Source organism: Ovis canadensis, chromosome 2 (genome assembly GCF_042477335.2).
Source record: "Ovis canadensis isolate MfBH-ARS-UI-01 breed Bighorn chromosome 2, ARS-UI_OviCan_v2, whole genome shotgun sequence".
Lineage (NCBI taxonomy): Eukaryota > Metazoa > Chordata > Mammalia > Artiodactyla > Bovidae > Ovis > Ovis canadensis.
Window position 1 is genome coordinate 91621200 of NC_091246.1, and position 23261 is coordinate 91644460.

The 23261-nt window shown below is 38.5% G+C and overlaps 1 long non-coding RNA gene across 1 annotated transcript in view; it reads left to right on the forward strand.

Moving 5' to 3' along the window:
• LOC138432681 (uncharacterized) overlaps positions 1–17368 on the forward strand; it is a 150469-nt gene extending 133101 nt beyond the window's left edge. The window contains exon 3 of the long non-coding RNA XR_011253946.1: positions 16128–17368. This is a non-coding gene — a long non-coding RNA (uncharacterized lncRNA). The remainder of the gene's footprint in view (positions 1–16127) is intronic.
• Positions 17369–23261: the final 5893 nt, after the last annotated feature.

Here is a 23261-nt window from a genome sequence, read left to right on the forward strand (position 1 = left end):
CCAAACCCACGCCCATTAAGTCGGTGATGCCATCCAACCATCTCATCCTCTGCGTTCCCTTCTCCTCCTGCCATCAATCTTTCCCAGCATCAGGGTCTTTTCAAATGAGTCAGCTCTTCTCATCAGGTGGCCAAAGTACTGGAGTTTCAGCTTCAACATCGGTCCTTCCAATGTACACCCAGGATTGATCTCCTTTAGAATGGACTGCTTGGATCTCCTTGCAGTCGAAGGGACTCTCAAGAGTCTTCTACAACACCACAGTTCAAAAGCATCAATTCTTCGGCACTCAGCTTCCTTTATAGTCCAACTCTCACATCCATACATGACCACTGGAAAAACCATAGCCTTGACCAGACGGACCTTTGTTGGCAAAGTAAGGTCTCTGGTTTTTAATGTGCTATCTAGGTTGGTCATAACTTTCCTTCCAAGGAGTAAACGTCTTTTAATTTTATGGCTGCAATCATCATCTGCAGTGACTTTGGAGCCCAGAAAGATAAAGTCAGTCACTATTTCCCGTGTTTGCCCATCTATTTCCCATGAAGTGATGGGACCAGATGCCATGATCTTCGTTTTCTGAATGTTGAGCTTTAAGCCAACTTTTTCACTCTCCTCTTTCACTTTCATCAAGAGACTTTTTAGTTCCTCTTCACTTTCTGCCATAAGGGTGGTATCAACTGCATATCTGAGTTTATTGATATTTCTCCTGGCAATCGTAATTCCAGCTTGTGCTTCCTCCAGCCCAGCATTTCTCATGATGTACTCTGCAAATAAGATAAATAAGCAGGGTGACAATATACAGCCTTGACATACTCCTTTTCCTATTTGGAATCAGTCTGTTGTTCCATGTCCAGTTCTAACTGTTGCTTCCTGACCTGCATACAGATTTCTCGAGAGGCAGGTCAGGTGGTCTGGTATCCCCATCTCTTTCAGAATTTTACACAGTTTATTGTGACCCACACAGTCAAAGGCTTTGGCATAGTCAGTAAAGCAGAAATAGATGTTTTTCTGGAACTCTCTTGCTTTTTTGATGATCCAGCGGATTTTGGCAATTTGATCTCTGGTTCCTCTGCCTTTTCTAAAACCAACTTGAACATCTGGAAGTTCACAGTTCACATATTGCTGAAGCCTGGCTTGGAGAATTTTGAGCATTACTTTACTAGCATGTGAGATGAGTACAATTATACATCAATACTAATCTGCCATTTGTCCCACCCTCGGGCCCACATGTCCATTCTCTGTGCCTGCATCTCTATCCCTGGTCTGCAGATGGGTTCATCTGTGTCACTTTTCTAGATTCCATATATATGTGTTAATATACAATTAAAAATAGAATGTTAATATAAAATTTAAAAAAGAATTGAACCTGGGTCTCCTGCATTGCAAGCAGACTCCTTTGCATCTGAGCCAGCAGGAAAGCTCAAAAAAAAAAAAAAAAGAATGTTATATGGAAGATAGATACAAGTTTTATCAGTGGTGGGCAGAGTGGGTAAAAGGAAAGGGATGAAGATTTGATCATTTGTCTTCAGAGGCACCTTCAAACTCTGAAAAGATGAATTTCTGATAATTAAATTTAGTTTGCAATACAATGTATTGATTTATTTGGACATATATTGCATTTTTACCTAGAGTTCAAAAGAATCTTCATGTGTTCTTTGTTAGAGCTTTTATCTTTTCTCATCCTCTAAGGATAATTTATGAGTACAAAATGATTCTGGAAATGAGAATTATTCCTAAAGGATACTAAGCAAGTGGGGTGAATGTTCTTTTGTATATCTGTAGTTCTTGGAAGGGTCTTAATCATTAAGAAATGCTCTGCATCTCCATAATTATTGTTAAAACTTAATTTTCAGTATGTATTAACGGATGAAAATAATCATCTAAGTCTTCTACCAATTTGACCACATATATCATTCTGTTTATAGTGGACACGTTTTCTCAGTGTAGAGAATGTCTTTGATGATGTAATGGCAAAATCATATTGCATCATATTCTTTCTTTCAAATGACCTTCTGATTTTCTTTTGAATTCTCATTAGCTTAGCAATTAGCATAAACTGGCAGCCTTATATCAGGCATCTGAAAAATTTCCTGCGTCATGACTATTACAGGTTAGATTAAGCAGGACATGGCATATGACTTATCATCAAAGAGAGGAGAGGCCTATCACTTTATAGAATCTTTATATTAAAAAAAATAAGGATAATGCTGCTTAGTTCTCTGCCCTAGAAAATGGGTTTTGAGATATTTTATAATTATATATTCAATAGAAAACTGTTAAAAGGCATAGGTCTCCAAGTCTGGCAGTCCTGGGTTTGAGTCTTATATTCACTCATACTGAGCTATAGTCTTTTAGCCTTCTCATCTGTCAAATGGGGTTAAGTCAATGTATACAAACATGTTCAATATGTGTTCATGTGTTCAGTCATGTCTGACTCTTTGCCACTCCATGGACTGCCAGAATCCTCTGTCCTTGGAATTTTCCAGGCAAGAATACTGTAGTGGGTTGCCATTTCCTTCTCTAGCAGATCTTCTCAACTCAGGGATAGAACCTGTGTCCCTTGCGTCTCCTGCATTGGCAGGTGGATTCTTTACCACTAGCGTCACCAATAGCATTAGCCAGGGTAGGGGCACTGACATATAATGACCTCAGTCTACTTATTCATAATTTATTTTGTGATTAATGGAAACCACTTATAAAATATTTCCCCCCAACTCTTTCATTCATTTGGTCCTCAGGGCCTGAACTCAATGAATAGAGTGAAAATACAATTGGTAAAGCTCTATAAGAAAATCCTGATGGCTGAATTCAGGTCTTCTCATTTGGGGCCTCTTCATCATGCCAACAGGAGAGAGATACCTTCATTATTTGTTCCATTAATACACCCCTTTCATTCTTTATACCATGTGGTCAAAAGCTTCATGGAGATGGATTTCTAGTTATTAGAATTCAATGATTTTGGAACAGGATTAATTTCTTCTCTATTTCCCTGTCAGTAAAATTGAAACAATAATATTTGTTGTTACCTGTGGGTAAGAGGAGTCTAAGTGGATTGGAGAGTCCCAGTTGGAAGGCAGCAAGAGAAGGGACTAAAATCTGGTTTTACTTTGTAATAGTCATTTGAGGAAGTCTATGAAGTGTGTTGTTTCAAATATAAGATGAAAGGAATGTGGAATTGACAACCAAACTTTATATGCAGCAGAACTGGATGAATACATGTTTCCAATTTCCATTTATTCATTTATTCACTCGCTCACTATCATGCATTATGCTAACAGTTGGAAATATAGAGACGAAAAAGATGCAGGTTTCTTTTTTTTATTTTTTTTGTCTTAAGATGTCAACTGCCTGATGGCGAAGACAACAGGTATTGATTGTTATTCTGGCACTTACTGGCATGAACTTGAGCTGGTCACTCAGTTGTTATGATACTCTATTCCCTCATTTATGAATGAGGATAAATATCCTACATTCCAAGGTTTCTGTGAATATAAGAGATGAGCTGTAACAAGTAGTCACTGAAAAATAGCTGTTAAAATACGATATGGGTGAAACATGGAGGGGATCAGAGTTTTAGAACAAAATTGTACACTCTAGTTAAGGATCACAGGGAATCACTGAAGGATATTTAGCAAGGACACAGCATGATCAGGTTTTCACATTGAAAGGTTTCACCTTGGCAGCAGGAAGGACGTTGAGCAGCACAGGGCCTAACCTGAAGGATAGGAAATCCATTAGGAAAGTATTGAAATAGAGGATGAAGGCTTACAAGTTAAAGAGATACTGTGAACTTGGAACAGAGAGAAGTTAAATTTTGGAGATAGAATAGATTTCCATATATCCTAAATAGGGTTATTTTATGGGCTTTAAAAATGAAATCTTAGGGAAAACCAAGTGTTAAGACAAATGCTTCTTGCAGACAAATCCTGTTTTGAACATCTCTTGGTTTCGAGGCAGAATAAAGATCCATATTCTGGATGTTAATGTCCTGCCTCTGAGCTCTCTCCATCTCCCCTTCCCAAGTGTCAGTTAGGGATCGTGTTCTTTTGGGCATTGGCACCCTTCCTCATCTCCTTTCTAGCACATACATCACCACACTGCTCTTATTTTTTTTGAAGGCCTCCCCTAGTAGATGGAGAGCTCAATGAATGAAGAATGTCTTTTTATGAATGCCCAGTATTTAGATAGTGTATGGCACAGAGAAGATATTCAGTAAATGTTTGTTGGATAAATGAATGAATAAACAAGTAAGAGCAGAGTAGTTTAACATAAGATATTTGGAGTAGGACTGATAGGTTTTGAGTCTTGATCCCACCACCAATTTCTAGAATGATAACCTTCTAAGCCTGTTTATTCATTGATTAAATGGAAATTCCAATATCATAGTAAGTTAAATGGCACAAATATATGCAAAGTGAATTTAAGTGGCACAAATATATGGAAAGTGCTTAACCCACTCCCTCTCACACAATAAGCATTTATTTCATTAAACTAGAGTTGTCACCATTACTATCAGTATTACTATCTTGAAGACAACTGGAATCTTGATTCCTAACAACTTTATTCCATCTCTGTACTTTCTGCTGCTCAATATAACCATGATTTTAAAAAGCAAATTGATTGAATCAGATGGTTTTATTAACTAAACATGCTGATAGTAGGATAGATTGAGTCTTCTTTTCTTTTATTATTCTAGCTTACTCACTCTCTGCTCCATGCAATCAGTCTTAGTGTACATCTGTATCTGTAGCTATATATCTCTATAGACTACATATGATATATGGTATACATACACACATCTCCAACCTAACCTATATGTCCTATATATCATACGTCCTATACAAAAGGGATATGAATGTGAATATATATAGGTGATATATATGTGTATATATACTCTACAAACTTATATGTCCTATATATCATATAATTATATAAATATCCACTTGCCATAAAGAAGTATTAGAGAAGGAAGATCAGATCACTGGGGATCCAGAAACAGAAGCTTGACCTTTTTAAGGTACTAAGGCAAGTAGATGTCTTTGAAGAATTAGAGCAATATAAACAAGAGTCACTGGGACAATTGTAAAGTAGTTTTCACAGCTTTGTTTTCATACCAACTGACCAAACATGAAAGATAAAACTCAATATGTGGCAAGGGCTCCCCTTTATACACTTTCTCTAGCACCTTCCATGTTTCCAAATAATTTGTTTGAGAAGCACACTTTGTGCTTTTTATAAAACACATGATTGGGCCGGATTTCTCTGTATTAGGAGACTTAATTTGCCAGTGAACTATAGCTTCAGGTTGGCCATCTGGAAAAATAAACTTCTCAACAGCCATGTAATTTGTCTTTTGTCTGATTTCAGGCAGTGGATTTTGGGGGATTAGTATTGAGCAAATAGCAAGCAGATGCTTTCCTGGCTCCTTGAAACCCTCTCCCTTCTCCAAAGGGGCATCTTGCTAGGTTACAAGTTAACAAATGGTCCTTTTATACATTAGAGGAGAAGCAAATGCTCCCATAATGCCTTAGTCAACACTATGTATATATGAACCTAATTTTCCAAAAAACAAAACAGCTTTCCCTTTTCAACATGGGGAGGCAATGCCATATGGGCCAAAGCTTAAGGTCAGGAAAGCATATTGTCTGGAACACAGGCCAACACACCAGCTGTGCTGTTGCAGCAGAAGGTGAAGGGGTGGCAGGAGGAGACCTTTCTCTCTCAGCTCCAATGCTTACCCCCACCCACCCCAGCCCAACAAGGTACCAGCCTGGTTGCTTGGGAAATGTCTTAGGAGACAGTCTCCAGCTTTTTCCAAAACTAAATGTATTTTTTCTCCCAAAATGTAAATACCACATCACCTTTATCAGATTTCAGCATGTAACAAGTAGGGCTTGGCAAGCCAGTGTTAAAATCTGCGTTCACTCCGGAAACCACCACAGTTCCTGATACCTTCACTTGTTACAGTTCACAGTTACCTAATCATTACTCTCCCTTTAACTTCTCTCCATAAGAAAACAATTAGAGGGACTCCCAAGTTGTAGTCAAACTATGGGCTTAGAGTTCAGATAGACTGGGTTTCCTGGCCTGATTCTGTAACCTCGTTAGTGAAGCAATCTTGACTGAATTATGTAACCTCCTAAACCTTGATTTTTTTTTCTCCTGTTTAATGGGGACAATGTAATAGTCATAGACTCCATCTCATGGGCTTATGGTAATTCCGTGAGATCATGTTGACATGTGGAGGTGTTAAGACAGGTTTGACAAAAGTACTCAATAGATTTTTAAAACAGGGACTTCCCTCATGGTCCTGTGGCTAAGATTCTGCGCTCCCAAAGCAGGGGGCCCAGGTTCCATCCCTGGTCAGGGAACTAGACCCCACATGATTCAACTAAGAATTCATATTCCATAACTAAAGACTCAGCATGCCGCAATTAAAGATTCCGATGCTGCAACTGAAAAAAAAAAAGAAAGAAAGAAAAGGATCCCTACGTGCCACAACTGAGAAACCTGGAAAAGCCAAATAAATAAGTAAAATAAATATGAAAAATATGAAATTAATTAGGACAAATATATATTTGTTAGGCTCAAACCACACATACTCCCATACGCTATGCTAGGTTTTGAATATAATAATTATATTTATTTTTTTATAGTTGTGCTCTGAGCCAAGAACTAGGCCAAGCTAGTTTACAGCTACTATTTCTATGGTATAGGAATAGTATACCATTCTCTGTTGAAACTCAGAGAAGTTGTCTAGTATTTCCAAGTTCATTTGTGAAGTCAGGATTTAAATTAGGATGCTCAGGCTCTTTGCATTTACCAAATTGCTAAAATCCTGATTATTGAGGGAAAAACTGTAAAACTTCATTCATTTGCCTTAGCGTTTAAGTGGTAACTTACTAATTTTATACTCTTTCTTACAATCTTCATAAAACAGTGGCCACACATGGGCAGTACCTTTGTTTATCTCCATTCAACTTGTATGCTTAATGGCTTTATCCAAGTCTAGTGCAAAAGAAGCTGGTTACCTTCAAATATTCTGTCTGAAAGATTTACCATCAAAGTGAAAAGCGACTCTGTTCTACAACTGTGTATTAGTTTGCTAGGGTTGCTGTAACAAAGCACCACAGACTGATGGCTTAAACATCAGAAATTTATTATCTTACAGTTCTGGAGACTAGTTTGAAACACAGATGTTAACAAGATTGGTTCCTTTTGAGGACAGTGAAGGAAAGCTCTATTCCAAGCCATTCTCTTAGGCTGTCTTCTCCTTATGTCTCGATCCTTTATGTGTATCTCTGTGTCCAAGTTTCTTCTTTTTATAAGGACACTCATCTTAGGCTCTTGCAGCTCACCATAATGGCCTCACTTTATTTAACTTTATTACTTCCCTAAAGACCCTATCCTCCAAATAAGATCAAATCCTGAGCTACTGTGGTAAAGTTAGGATTTAAATATCTGAATTTAGGGAATGTGGCACAATTCAACCCATAATAAGCTCATTGGTGAATATATGCTTTATCTTCTGCAGAGTTTAATAAGTGTGGGTTGAACTAGGATACACACCATCAGCCTCAATCTGTAACTTGAAGGCCATTTTAAAAAAATTCACTGTTTTTACTTTCTCTGTTACCTGCTATCCTACCAAGCCTATCAAACTGTAGTCCTTTCTAGGCAAATTCTTTTTATTTGACACTTTTCATTTCCCTTTATAACTTCTTAGGGAAGGCCCTGGAAACACTCTTCATAAAATGTAATCCTGTAGTAGAAAATGTTGCTTGCTTACTCTGAAGTCATTCCCCCCAAAAGGTTCTTTCATATTGTGACAGCTTGTCCCCAAAATGCCAAATAAATGTTTCCCATTTTGATCCTTTTTTTTTTTTTTACAACTCAAGGCAAAATTTCAGCATCCCTAGCCTCTGCTCAGATTCTGGTTGTACTAGCCCAGTTATAATAAAAATGTGTCCAGACATTGAAAAATGTCCCTTGAGAGTACAGCAGAATTGTCTCTGTCTGATAACCATTAAGCTGGAGTGGGCATATGAGGCCATGTATGGCAGATGGTAGACACTAAAAAAATGATATTTTCCTTTCCTAACATTTCCATAACTTTAGATATCCTCTAAATCTCTTCTAGCCTCCTTTATTTTCAATAATTGAGGGAGGTGGGAGGGGGGTTCATGTTTGGGAACTCATGTACACCCGTGGTGGATTCATGTCAATGTATGGCAAAACCAATACAGTATTGTAAAGTAAAATAAAGTAAAAATAAAAATTTAATTAAAAAAAAAACAAGTAAATAATGTCTTAAAGTTTCAACTTCATCCAAGATGTGTCCCGAAGATGTACTGTTAATCTCTCCAGGTCTTCTGAATACTCTGCTAGACATTTCTTTTAGATTGTCTAACCTTTACCTTAGAACGCATGCATGTGTACTAGTTGCTTCAGTTGTGTCCAACTCTTTGCTCTGGCCTATAGCCCGCCAGACTTCTCTGTTCATGGGATTCTCCAGGCAAGATACTGGGGTGGGTGTCCATGCATTCCTCCAGACGATCTTCCCAACCCAGGGATCAAACCCACATCTCCTATGTCTCCTAGCCTTGCAGGCAGATTCTTTACCATTGAGTCACTGGGGAAGCCCTCACCTTACAATAAGCTTACATAAATGAAACTCCCAATTTCATCCTCTCAAAAGATGTCCTTTCCTAATTTTATTATTTTAAATAATAGATTCACTTTTCCTAGTCACACAAATTTGTGAAGCATAAGTACATACAAGTGACTTAAGCACTCTTGCCTCTGGTGGACCTAAGTTCATATTCCATCACTTATTATGGGCAAGTCATATAAAATCTGAACTCATTCATACACATGTAAGTGTAGTTTTGAGGAATATAAGTTACATGAAAATGACATAATTATTAAGGCCTTAATAAATGTCAGTACTGTTTTATTAGAAATGATGAGCTAAATAATTTTATATAAAATAGTTTCCTGTTTACCATCTAAAAGCTGATATAATGAGTAAGTTACATTAAAAAGCATCAAAGCAGATAAATAAGTGTGATGGGATCCTAGGGAAAGAATAAGACATATTAACATTAAGTATATGCATATGCTTAATACATATAACTTATATACTTAATAAATATAACATTAAGTATAACCATATACTGTTTTATACTGGTTATTTATCATATATTTATTACATGTCAGGAAAAATCTGAACTTTTAAGTATAGTATATTGATACCTTTCTGAGGAAGAGGAAATAGTACTAAATGGAGAGAGCACCTCTAGCTGTCAGACTTAATATTTATGCAACCTTAAGTGCATCACTTCTTTATATGCCTTGGCTTATTATGTACAAAATTGAATAATATCCCTACCTCATTGGAAAGGGCAAAATGTTTTGCATGGTTTCAGAGATAATCCACTTTTAGCTAAATGGTATCTTGGCTGAGATATAAAGATTTCCCCAAACCAAGTTGTGACAGAAGGCTCAAACACTTGATGATGCCTATTTCATCACTAAGATGGTCACTATAGCATATTAGCCTAGACTAGAGAATTTTAAAACGTCAGTGGAGTTCAAGAAGATGCTTTTTTGGAATGGTTAAAATTAGTTCTAGGGTCTTATTGGAGGCAAATGTTCATGTGTGATAATTCATAGATTTTCTAGTAAAATCCTGAATACTGTAGAAGTTGACTCTTCTTCCTAATGCAGTGAGCATAGGGCTGCTGAAGCTCAGATTCACACATTCTACCCTGTCCTTCACTAATCAGTGCTAATTTGGGTGATGGAAATCCTGATGGGACACCCTGTTGCTGTTGCACTTATATAGAATTTTGGTGCCATTCTTCTAGTTTCTAGTATGATAAGTTCCAAGTAGGCGGAGAAACTTCTTGCATAAATTGTATGTCAGCTGTAGGGAAGCAAAAAGAATGTTCCCTCTACCTTTCTGATATCCTAGCTGAGATCCATGAGATAAAAAGCTATTAATAAGAGAAAAAACAAAGTTTACTAATATGTATAGATGTTACTACATAGGGAGAAATGAGTAATTCCCTGAGGCAACTTAGAATTCAGGCTTAAATATTATCTTAATAGAGAAAAGGGAGGGGGATGTAGGCTCTTAGGGGAGAGTGAATGATTTGTAGGAAAGATGAACGGGTCCTCAGGAGAGTAGATAGGAGGTAAGACAGTTTGTGACAAAGTTTGTCTGGATGCGATGTCAACTTCTAGTCTCCTCACTGGTGACAAGAGTCAATTTTCCCTGGTTGATGAATCTCCCATAGAGGGGATTTATGAATTGAATTCTTTTGGAGAATCTGTCTTTAGGCAGAATCTGTCTAAAGTGAGTTCAGAGAAGGCCTCTCCCTGCATTTGCTGTTTTTCAAGGGCCTTGGCCTTCCCCGGTGGCTCAGAGGTTAAAGCGTCTGCCTGGAATGTGGGAGAGCCGGGTTCGATCCCTGGGTCGGGAAGATCCCTTGGAGAAGGAAATGGCAACCCACTCCAGTACTCTTGCCTGGAGAATCCCATGGAGGGAGAAGCCTGGTGGGATACTAGTCCATGGGGTCGCAAAGAGTCAGACACGACTGAGCGACTTCACTTTCACTTTTACTTTCAAGGCTCAAAATAATCAACACATTAAAGCGGCATATGTTGAAGCGGCATGTTCTGAACTCCTGTCATATTTTGGCATGTTCTGCCATCTTTCACAATGTTTCTATGTTAGAAAAGTCACTTGCAATCTTAACTCATTTTTACCCATTTTCCGCATTCACAGAATGGATTGTGAGGTTGGGAAACTAAGGGCAGACTGACTTAACATATGAGAGGTTCTGCCCCAAATAAGACAGAAGGAGCCAGCAGTCTAAGAAGCTACAGCATTAGAAGATGTAGGTAAGAGTCAGTGGGAGTCCTTGACATTTGTCTAAGCAACAGTTTCTCAAACTGGTATATGTTAGAATCACGTGGAGAGCTAATAAAGAATCAGAGGCCCACTATAGTCAGCATGTCTTGAACTCCTCCTGTCATATTTCGGGATGACATATCTTGCCATTCTTCACAACTTTTCCCTGTTAGATTCAGAAACTAGAGTGATTGGTGAGCTGCTTGTCCTGTCTGAAACTATGTATTTTCCAGGAAGTGAGACCACTATCTGCTGCTCAGAAGGTCCTAGCTTGGCTACCGAGTCTCTACAACACACACCATACACAGTGTCTACTGACATTTGCAAATCCAGGAGGCAGTATGGGGCTCTCCCGTATAGTGCTAGAAGATCCCTTGGAAGTCTACATCTTTTGTTTGAAGAAGCAAGAGAATGACTATTACTGTACCACAAGACCCTAATGCCCTTAGAGTGAATCTTCTGAGGATTCACCAGGTGGAAAACTTCATCCTGAAGTTCGAAGTAGAATTTCCAGAGGGAGTAAGATTTGTTTAAATCTCTATACTGGATTTGATTTCTAGAATGGCATTGGGAGTAGGGGATTGATGGGTAGCAGGGAGCAAGGAGAATGAAAAGACTGCCTTTCTTATTATATGCTAAACGCTGTCACTTCAGGGCATGTGCCTTAATTATTCCTCTTTCATGCATGGGCGCCCTCTTTGCTGAAGGGGTTGTGAAAAGTTGCCAAGAGATAAATTCAACTGTTTATGAGAATTATTACAAGGTTCTGTGTTTATTTTCCTGGCACCCTCCAAGATCTACAGTTTGGAGCTGAATAGCTGTTTTCTGGTGCTTGCAAATAAATGTATTTAAATATGTCTTAAACACATTGTTTGGAAAGTGTACCTACCCAAAACAGAATGTCTTTCTAGTATGAGGGACCCTATAAGAAGAAGGAAAGGACATGTTATCATTTGGCGACTGCTAACATTTATTGTGTGATTGGGATAGTGTTACATTCTCTCAGTGCTGGCTATAAAGGTGGTGTTTAAATGGGCAGTTCCCACAGGCTTCTGACCAACTTAGAAGCATTTCTCTTTCTCAGGTTTCAGCCACTACCTCCCCTAAGAGGGAGCTGGAAAAGCCAAATAAGAAGACCTTTGAAGCCACACAATGTCTGGTCTGTCTTGGTGAACTGTGCTGTAATATAACTGACATTATAGCAGAGAGCAGGATAATTCATGTCAGAACAATTCCTCATCTCCTTTATAACAAGGAACAGAATGTACACTGCCATACGTCTGGGCAACCACTGGCTCCCCAACTAGAGAAGATGATGGCTGAATCAACTGTTGACCTGAATACTCTTCCAAAATGACTATAGCACGGTTTATCATTATCATATTAAAAGGATGAGTTTTTTCATTCAAAAAGCGTATACTCTGTGAACTCCCCTGGCAGTCCAGTGGTTGATACACCACACTTTTAGTGCAGGTTCGATTCCTGGTCAGGGAACTAGGATCCTGACCCACGGCACATGCCCCATGGCAAGGCCAAAAAAAGAAAAAAAAAAAGCAGTCATACACTATACATAAAAGTGGGCATGGATGTGTTCCAATAAAACTTTATCTACCTAAGAACAGGTAATGGCCAGATTTGGCCCATGGACCTCAGTAAAACAAAAGGCATACTCTGATGATCTTCTCTTTCTTCATCTCTACTCTCAGCAGTCTATCTCGTGGATTATAAGAGGACATTCAGTCTGGTTCTCCAGCATGTGTATGACTGAGAAGCCAAAGCCTAGCTTTCACTGTGCTGAGTTAACAGGACTATGACTTACCTATTAAGCACTCATCTGTGTTGAGAAGCCATTGCTCTCCTATAGTCTTTGAAAGAAAAGCATTTCTATAACCCTCTGGTTAGTTGGTAAAGGAAAGAGAAGACAAAAGAAGTCAGGATTTCCACGTTTTGTTGTATAAGGACAAAGGCAATTGTTGGAACATCCCTATGAATTTGTGGAATAAAAGTGTAGAGACTCAATGACCTCTCTGATAAAACTGCTTAAACTCCTGAAGTTGCTAAAGTGCCTCTTTCTTTTAAATTGAGTTTTGACTTTGAATCATTTAGCTGAGGTGTAGCCTAATCTATGGGCTTCCCTGGTGGCTCAGATGGTAAAGAATCTGCCTGCAATGTGAGAGATTTAATCCCTGGGTTGGGAAGATCCCTTGGAGAAGGGAATGGCTACCCACTCTAGTATTCCTGCTTGGAGAACCCCATGGACAGAGGAGCCTGGCTGGCTGGGCTACAGGCCATGGGGTCATGTTGGACACGACTGAGCACCTAACACTTTCTTCACTTTCAGCCTACTCTATATGGCTCAGTCTTGGGTAGTCATGGTACATCCTGAAGGCATCAGATTACCTTACATCTAGAACTATTTGCCAAGATGTGAAGGAACTTTTGCTTAAAGAAAGTAACCATTTTGGGGGCCTCTGCAGCCAGACTCATTTCAGACTTGTGTCTAAGACTGCAAAATGTCAAATGCTAGGCCAATCATGTATTGTGATAAGACCTGAGGAACACTCTAATTCAAAAGAGTGAGCTGAAAAGAAAGAATCCAGGGGAAATCATCACTTCCTCAATCTGATTGAAGGTTGAGAGGGATCAAGGAAAATTTCAATAGCTTGGAAACCAGTCCCCAGGAAAACAATGAATAAAGCCTGAGAAAAAAGAAAGGAAGCCTTGATGATTAGCTCCCCCTGTGGAGAGAGTCTCTGCCACTTGGCTCCCTTTGATGAGATTACAGACTTCTGAAACTTGTTCCCACCAGGAAAGTAGACATGTTGAAAGAACATCCTTCTAAGTAGGCAGGGAACACATTCCTCGCTCTTGGGAAAGTATACTATTTTGCTCTCTGGAATGACTTAATCATGTTTCCAACCCTGAGACCACAGTTTTGCTTCAAGAGGTTCTGAGCCAATCTAGTCTAAATTGAAGTTCAGATTCATTTCAGGAAGTTGCAGCATTTTCAGATAGCCAGAGCACTGTGTTTGTATCTTTATACAATATTCCTCAATAGGATGGAGAGACCCTACTGGTTCTCTTCTATTCCTTGCCCTTAAGATTGTTCCAATTGCATTTCTCTGTGGCCCCTCCATGCCCCACCATGTTGGTTGGGGAATGAGACTCCAAGCTAAATTTTTATTGATTTGGATATCACAACATAAGAAATAATTTCTGTCCCTTCATTTTATGCTCTCAATTCTTACTTTACCTATATATTGATACTTCAACTTATACTCTCATAATTTAAGACACTTAGAGTTGAACAGGGTTTTAGTGTAGAGTTAAACTTCCCAGCCCAAGTGGGAAGTCCCATTCCTAATTTATGACCCCTTAGTCTTCCTCAAAGCCATCAGTGTTAGGAGAACTACTTGCTTGACTTAAAGCTATTTTGGTACAGCTTGTCTTTAATTTACATCCTCCACATATACCTTCCCCTCGTGTCTCTGCCTTTTCCAATCTCATATATCTTTCAAAGCCCAGGTTAAATCCTATCGTTTCCTTAATAATTTCTTAGACTAAAGATGACCATATAAACTTATAAACCCAGAAGAATCAGAATCTTAGTTAAATCCAGAAGAGGATGTGCAGATGTTCTAGTATTATCTCCTCACTTTACAGATATGGGAATGAAGACAAGGGAGCTCTGACAAGAAACCAGGCCACATCTTATATTTTGATATCTTCTCTAATGCAGCCATAACCAATATTTAATATATATTAGTAAAACACTGCAAGTTTGTATTTTTTCTCTTAATTACAATCTTTCTAAAGGCAGTGGTTACAATTTCTATGTATGATCTTGTCTGTGTTTAATACATACTGTGCTTAGTAGCTCAGTTGTGTCTGACTCTGTGACCTCATGGACTGCAGGCTGCCAGGCTTCTCTGTCCATGGGGATTCTCCAGGCAAGAATACTGGAGTGAGTTGCCATGCCCTCCTCCAAGGGATCTTCCCAACGCAGGGATTGAACCCAGGTCTCCCACATTGCCAGCAGATTCTTTATCATCTGAGCCACCTGGGAAGCCCAAGAATACTGGAGTGGGTAGCCTATCCCTTCTCCAGAGGATTTTCCTGACCCAGGAATTGAACCAGAGTCTCCTGCGTTGCAGGAGGATTGTTTACCAGCTGAGCTACCAGGGAAGCCCAGATACATACGAGGTTGTTTTAACTCAGTGCTGTCCAGAGAACTTTCTAAGATGGTATAAATGTTCTGTGATGTCTGCCCTATCCATCAGTAGCCACACGTAGCTTTTAAGCACTTGAAATGTGGTTAGTGTGCCTGATGTATTAAATTTTAAAATTATATTATTGTAAGCACCTTGAATTTAAATCTATTTCACCACTTTGCTAATGATTATCATATTGAAGGTTGCAGCTGTTATCCATTTGCTGATTCACAGCAAGTGAGGAAAAATTATGGTATATTTGACTTGGTAATGTCTCAATATTGTTTGAATCAGGAAAACAGGTTTAGAGATGACATGGACTAAGTCTCATCGCCTCAATTAATATTCCCAGAAAAATGAAAGCATTAGTTTAAAGTCACATGTTTAATTAGGAAGAGAGCTGGCACTGGGGCCTAGGCCTCCTGGCTATGGTTTTTCTTTATTATTGTTTTCTTGTTTGTCATCATATCTTGATGAAAGTGGGAGGAGGAATCCCTCTTCTTAGTAGTAGAAGCAAGAGCCAATAGCAATTTTTTAAAAATATGATGAGAATGAAGGAGGATTATAGATAAGGAAGAAGAGAAGAAAGGATGTCATACAAAAGTAGAGGTATTTGTCAATATCAGTGAACTGAGATGAATAAAAGAAAAAAGTTAAAAGCTCATACTTTCATTCACAGGCTGCCGAAGAAAAAAGAATTCTCTTTTAAACAGAAAACAATGTAACTGTAATAAATCAGGGACCATTATATAGGTGTGCCCAGGATTACAAAATGAAGAGAGCTTAGTGGTTACTGAACCATGACAAAGTCCTCATACTAATGAATTGCATTCCTCCAAGCCTTTGTCAAATCAATCAAAGAACTCTATGAATGAGATGGAATGTTAACGTCTGGTTCACCGAATAGAGATAACAGTTTCATCCAAAGCCTTAGTTACTCAAGCTTTTATCTCTCCCTGCTGTCTACTGATCCCACTTTATCCTTTCTTCTTGCTTTGCAGCTGTTCAATAAAGGAGAGATCTTACTGAAGAGCACTGGATTCAGTGGTGTGTAAATTACCTGGGAAGTAGAGAATGCTGGTGGAAGTGAGTTATTTTGAAGCTGAAAGTGTGCTCCAGATGCTCCTTCTCCATACAGAGTCCTGATAATCTCAGTAGCTGCAGCAACCTTATAAGAGAAATAATTTGTGTAGAGACTGTTGGTTATTAAGAAATAATAGAAGCAACTAGTTTCCTCAAACTCAGTGGAGTTCAAAACAGGATGTGACAGTTTGGGGGTGGTTGTCTCAGAGTATTTTGTATAATACTGAGGGAAGGAAAAATTAAGACTAAACTCTGTAATATCAAGATCTGTAACATGTATTTTGTTTCTTTGTATCTTTTCCCATTTCTGCAGGGAAGTAAAATGACACTGAACTTGGATCAGAGTGTGTGGAATGAATATTCTTCTTACTAACTTAATGGTTGTTCAGTTAGGTCATAGGCATAGCATGCTTTTTCTTCTCGAGTGCTGCTTTACCTGTTGATATGGAAGTAACCTCAAAGTCACAAGCTTAGGGTAGGGTTGTTCATGTAGGATTGCAAGTGGAAGTCAATGATCAGTCCCTTCCAAATCTTATTCTCTCTCTTCCTGCCATCTGCTTTCTTCTTCTGGGTCCCCACTTTCTTATTAATACTACTACTCATTCTGACCAATTGCATCAGAAGTCTGTGGGGCATTTCAACTGTCTCCTTTCTCTTATGCCCCACCTCTAAGTGATGACTCCATCAAGCAGCTTTCCTTTCCAGAGTGTCTCACATTTGTCACCCTCCTTTCCATTTCGTTGCTTCTACCCTAAGCCAGAGTGGTCTTAGTTTTCTGTCTTTCCTGTCACCAGTAGAAGCTACACACTGTCCCTAAATGAATCTAAAGATCAGGACTAATTGTATCATTTTATAGTTTAGAAACTTTCAATGGTGAGGTACTTAAAGAAAAAGGAGAAAGACTGGAAGGAGGTGGAGGAGAAAGAAGAAAAGGAGAAAGGAGGAGGAAATTGCCAGTGAAACAAAACAGAAACCTAAGAAATTTTATTATAGTTAAGAATTGAACATATACTACTGATGGCAAGTCAAATCAACGGGAACTATATTTCATGCAAGAGCTGTGAGTAATTGTTTCAAAATATTTAAGTCAGAATCTTAGCTTCTAAAATACACCAAATAATTTTCAGGTTATTTAAAATGTTAAATGTGAAAAAAAAAAGGATCTTTCTAACCAAAATGAAAGCCAAAGAAGAAAGAATAAAAAATTAAACATAACACAGGCATTAAAAATCCAGTTAAAAAAAACTCATCATCAAAAGTCGAAAGCAAATTGTTATCTGGGAAAAAACATATCCAAGATGCATGACATACAAAATGTGACTGTATTTAAAACATCAAGATTTCTTACAAATCAGCAGGGGAAAGAATACTCTAATAGAAAAAAATTTGCAAAAATTATGGAGAGGAATTTCACAAAAGAATATAAGTGACATATCATGAAGAAAAGACATTAAAACTTTTTTCCCCTTCTGTGTGTTCTTCTATGTGTTTTAAGTTCACAAAAGTTTTTCTCATTTCAGGATTGGTCAGTCATCTTTTTTCCAGTTTATATTTTTAGTTGGCATTTAATATTTTAATTCATTTAATTTATTTGGATGTATGCTCTGAAACAATTCGGCTATAATCTTTTCTCACACTCCTGGATTGTAAATTCTTTGAGAAGAGGAACAATGTGCTATTTATTTTTGTGGCTCCTGTAGCATATAGCAAGTTTATGAAAGAATAGTTAACACAGGAGGGGCAAAGAGGGACGATCAGAAATATTTTGAAAGAGGAGGCATCTTTTGAGATTAGAATCTCCAAATATTTTCAAGGCACTATGTTTTTGTATTTTTCCTTTTGTGTGTCTCTTTTGGGTTAAATGTGGCTTAAAGGCAAGGAAATTTGACAAGAGAAAAGTGTACTGAAAAATGACAAATCAGTTACTGACATTACTAATCACTTATGTCACTCTGAGCTTCAATTCCTCATCTGTAAAACAGATATGCTGGTTACTACTTATATGGTCATTGTAAAGCGATAGCCATGTTGATTTCATTCCCTTCTTATTCTGCTTCTCTAAGAGCGATACTTTGCATCTCTTAGCCTGTTTTTCTGTGGTGAAGTAAAAACATGCTAGTTTGTGTGAAAATATCTTGTAACATGAGATTTTTCTGGTAGCATTAAGTAATATTAATTATTTTTTTGCTCTCTATTGAAGTATAAATTGCTTGCTATGCTTTTGTTAATGATAAACTGAATGGAAGTGATGATTGGGTGAGAAGTTTCAGAATAAATACATAAAAAGAGGTAAGAAAATAAAGTTAAATGTGAAAAACAGGAAATTAGAAAAAATTCTGATAAGTTGAAGTCATATTGTAGGAATAGAACAGATTTAGGGGTCAGGCAAACATGAATTTGAGTCTTAGCTTTGCCATAAATTCTCTTGGCAGCTTTGGGAAGGTTACTTGCCCTCACTGAGGCTCAGTTTCTTTACCTATCAAGCTGGTATTAATAACATTCCTCTGGCAGGGTTGTTGTGAAGACCCATGAGATTAGTAAACAAATTATATGGCACACAGTTGACATTTGGTAACTGCTTCTTTTTTGCTTCTTTTGATGCATCACATATGTTGGGCGTCTATATGTTTAAGAGATCTAAATATGATTTATTAAGTACCCAACAAACTACCAGTGAGCGACTCAGGCTTCATGGAGAACAGATCGTACATTTAAAACTGCATTCAGACTTGATCCCTCTGTTTACAAAAGGATTTCTGGATCCAAGTATGTCTCATGACACAAAGTCTAAGTCTCTATTCATTTTCAGTTAATCATCTTGGTTTGTCTCGCAGGCCCACAGCCATCATCTTGCTCCTTGGAGGATGGGACATTGTGTACCAGTTCCTTTCTTTTAGAGGACTATCATTAGTTGTTATCACTGCTTGCTTTTAAAATTTTGTGAGCTGTAAAATATAGTACTATATATTCATGGGAAGTTTTTTCCCCACTGAGAGTATTTAAGTTGAATGTTTTTCTAATAGTTTGGGAGGGAAGATACTGGTAATAAAACAAAGCACTTGTAAATTTAAAAATAAGCTATACTTTTATTGTAATTATGTAGAGATGGCATTAGTGATTAAATATAGTATTATAGAATAATATACCTAGAGTGAAAAATGTTCATCATTGTAGCCCACTGAATTTTTCTCATTCTTTTTGTCTTTTAATAAAAGAATACTTTTTTTTTTTTTTAGAATGGATGAAGCATGGCCTACTTTATTTGCATTAGTTTATTTTATGTAATAGGATATAGCAAAGTACTTACGTCGCTTCTTTGATTTTAAAATTATTAGTTAAGGCATATGATTCTAACCTCTCTCATTTTTTGCTTAGATATGACCTTGAATGACAGAAGGAAACACCTCTTTTCTTCAATGTAAAACACTGCAAATACTATTTCCTCTTCCATTCCTGGCTATGGAGATGTGGATTTGCTGTTTCCTTTACCTGTATGTCCTGAGTCATAACTATCTTGCTAGAATCAATAATTTATTAATTAGCCCACCTGTCTTAACATTTGACTTGAGTCTTCTATGTCCACTTTTGTACTTTATAAGGATTATCTCACTTTACTACTTACTTTAAGGTTTGGTGATATAGATTTGATTGTCTTGCTTCAGAGCTGAGGAAAAGGGGTCCCAGAGAGATTTTGGAAACTCTCCCACATTCTTATCTAGTGAGTGAGTTAAAATTATAAACTCTTTCTGAATAGCTGTAAATATAAGCTCTTTCCAAGTTAGTTCAGTTCAGTTGCTCAATCGTGTCTGACTCTTTGTGACTCCATGGATCTCAGCACACCAAGCCTCCCTATCCATCACCAACTCCCAGAGTTTACCCAAATTCATGTCCATTGAGTTGGTGATGCCATCCAACAATATCATCCTCTGTTGGCCTCTTCTCCTCCTGCCTTCAATATTTCCCAGCATCAGGGTCTTTTCCAATGACTTAGTTCTTTGCATGAGGTGGCCGAAGTATTGGAGTTTCAGCTTCAGCATCAGTCCTTCCAATGAATATTCAGGACTGATTTCCTTGAGAATGGACTGGTTGGATCTCCTTGCAGTCTTGAGAGAGTCTCAAGGGACTCTCAAGAGTCTTCTCCAACACCACAGTTCAAAAGCATCAATTCTTCGGCACTCAGCTTTCTTTATAGTCCAACTCTCACATCCATACATGACTACTGGAAAAACCATAGCCTTGATGAGATGGACCTTTGTTGGCAAGTAATGTCTCTGCTTTTGAATATGCTGTCTAGGTTGGTCATAGCTTTCCTTCCAAAGGGTAAGTGTCTTTTATTTCATGGGTGCAGTCATCATCTGCAGTGATTTTGGAGCCCCCCCAAAATAAAGTCTGCCACTGTTTCCACTGTTTCCCCATCTATTTGCCATGAAGTGATGTGACTGGATGCCATGATAGGCTCCTGGAATTTAATACTGATTTATAAGTTCTTAAATGGTGACCTTTTTACGGTTAAAAGATTTTGTAAAGATAATGATTAATTCCTCTTTACATCCCAGAATAGAGGAGCAGGCTTTTGAGGGGAGGGATGAAGAGCTTGGCCTTCCATATGCTCTTTCATGAGTCTGGAGCCATACATCCTGGAGCCATACATCCAGGTGTTTTTGCTGTTGTTCAGTCGCTAAGTCATGTCCAACTCTTTGTGACCCCATGGGCTACAGCATGCCAGGCCTCCCTGTCCATCACTATCTCCTGGAGCTTGCTCAGACTCATGTCTATTGAGTTGGTGATGCCATCCAACCATCTCAACCAGGTAGAGTGGAGATATATAGAATCTAATCTTCAGAGAAAGAGTTGAGGACCAGAGATAGAAGCTTGGGAGCATCAGTGACATGTACGCTATAGAAAAAAGTCACTTGCAATCTTATTTTTGCCCATTTTCCCCATTCAAAGAATGATTTGTGAGCTTGGGAAACTAGGGTCAGAATGACTTAACACATGGGAGGTTCTGCCCTGAATAAGACAGAGGGAGTCAGGAGTCTAAGAGGCTATAGTATTAGAAGATATGGTAGGAGTCAATGTAAGTGCTTGATATTGGTCTAAGTCAGAATTTCTCCAGCTGGTGGTATATATTAGAATCACCTAGGGACCTAACAAAGAATCAGAGACCCAGTATAGTAGGCCTGGACCTCTGTGTTTTTACTGAGTTCTCAAGAAGACTTTGGGCTTCCCTGGTGGCTCAGCAGTGAAGAATCCACCTGCAATGCAGGAACCACAGGAGACATGGGTTTAATCCCTGGGTCAGGAAGATCCCCTGGAGGAGGACAGGGCAACCCACTCCAGTACTCTTGCCTGGAGAATCCCATGGACAGGGGAGCCTGGTGAGCTATAGTCCATGGGGTCACAAAGAGCTGGACATGACTCAAGCAACTTAGCATACACGCATGCAAGAACACTCTGATAGGCTCCAAAGTTTGAGAGGCACCAGCCTAAATCATATTTTGAAATGAATATCTCTTCACCAAGTAATAACTCTTAAAAAAGAAATCATAAGGCCCTAAATTAATAAATCCTAAATTGATCATTTGGAAGGATCTGCTGATTTGAAATTAAAAATTTTTATGTTTTATGCAATTATCTGAGGCTGACAATGACATTGACATGGTGAAGTCTTTCCGAGATGATTGCACCTTGTCCCTTCTACACAAGGCAGAGAAGAGTACACCTAGGGCATCTGAAAATTTGCCTTTTCAAATGTTGCTTTCCCTGTGGGAAACAGTGTGAGGAAAGGAAATAAGTCCTAACCTACCCTGGAGGTAATGCTTACACGTATTTTGGAATCTGGGGGCAGCTGCCAATTTCACCTGGAGGCAGGAAGTGTACACCTGTTAGCTACATGGTTTTAAAAATATCCTGTACTTTCCCAGATTACAAGGAACATTGTTGTTATGGCATCAAAAAAGGAAGCTGACTTACATGCAAGTAATCCTTATTAAAGGGGATTTTAGGAAGCAGGACACTTGAGAAAAGCAGGCAATTGTGAAAAGAATATCTCCTGCTTACCTTTTTAAAAGCCAACAATTACCCCCAAATTGAGTTGGGATTAGATAAGGCAATCAGTTGTAATAGAGTTGATATCTGGGAAGGGGGAAATTTGAGTCATTCAGAGATAAACCTCTTATTATGGTTCCCTTTCCTTGATCATCTTTATCCTTCTACCCCACCCCTACCTTTATACATAGTGGTTGCTGGTGGGGAGAGGAAGGAATGACTTTGGAAGAACTCCTTACCCAGGCTTTTGTATGCATTGTCCCAGGCTCAGGACTTTCTCATCAGCAGGCTTTCCAGCCCTGTCATTAGTCCTTGTGTTTAAGAAACTCATTCTCATGAACTGACCCATGCTACGAGCAGGTCACCTCAGATGGAAGCTTGCTGCTTTATTCAAAGGCTTCTGAAATTCCCAGATGTTAGGGCAAGATGGAAATATGGGGACACACTTTCCTGGCTCCTCAGTTCCTTTTTGGACCACTGGAAGGAAAGGGGTTCATCTGCTGGCCAAACGTATGTTTCACATGGGGATGTTGGATTCTCACCTTTCATAGTTGCAATCCTGAGAAGAGTCTCTTTGTGAAAGCAACAGTTAATTCTCTCTGAATGTTACTACAGTTCAGGGAAAAAAAGTATTCCCCCCTCTTCTTTATATTTCCCCTTCACTTATACTTAAAGACAGGTAATTGGAGCAGGGCTTCGAAGTGTAATTTTGCCCAAAGGCTAAGCTTGCCACCTAATGACACAGGGTTGTTCTTCTTTATTGAGGCAGTCTTTCACTCATTATCCCTAAATTAGTTCCCTTTTCTCCTTTGCTTTATTATTCATCCACCTCCTCCTTTTTCATTTGGATTTTTCCAAGTGAACCATGACAAAGTGTCTTTATGAGGTTGTGCGTCTGTGCAACAGTCCATCTGTGTGACTGTGCATGAGTCTTTCTTCCTTTCCTCACTGCCCCGCGTTTACATTAAGTGTTTATTTAAGCCAAGGCAGTGGAAAACTGACAA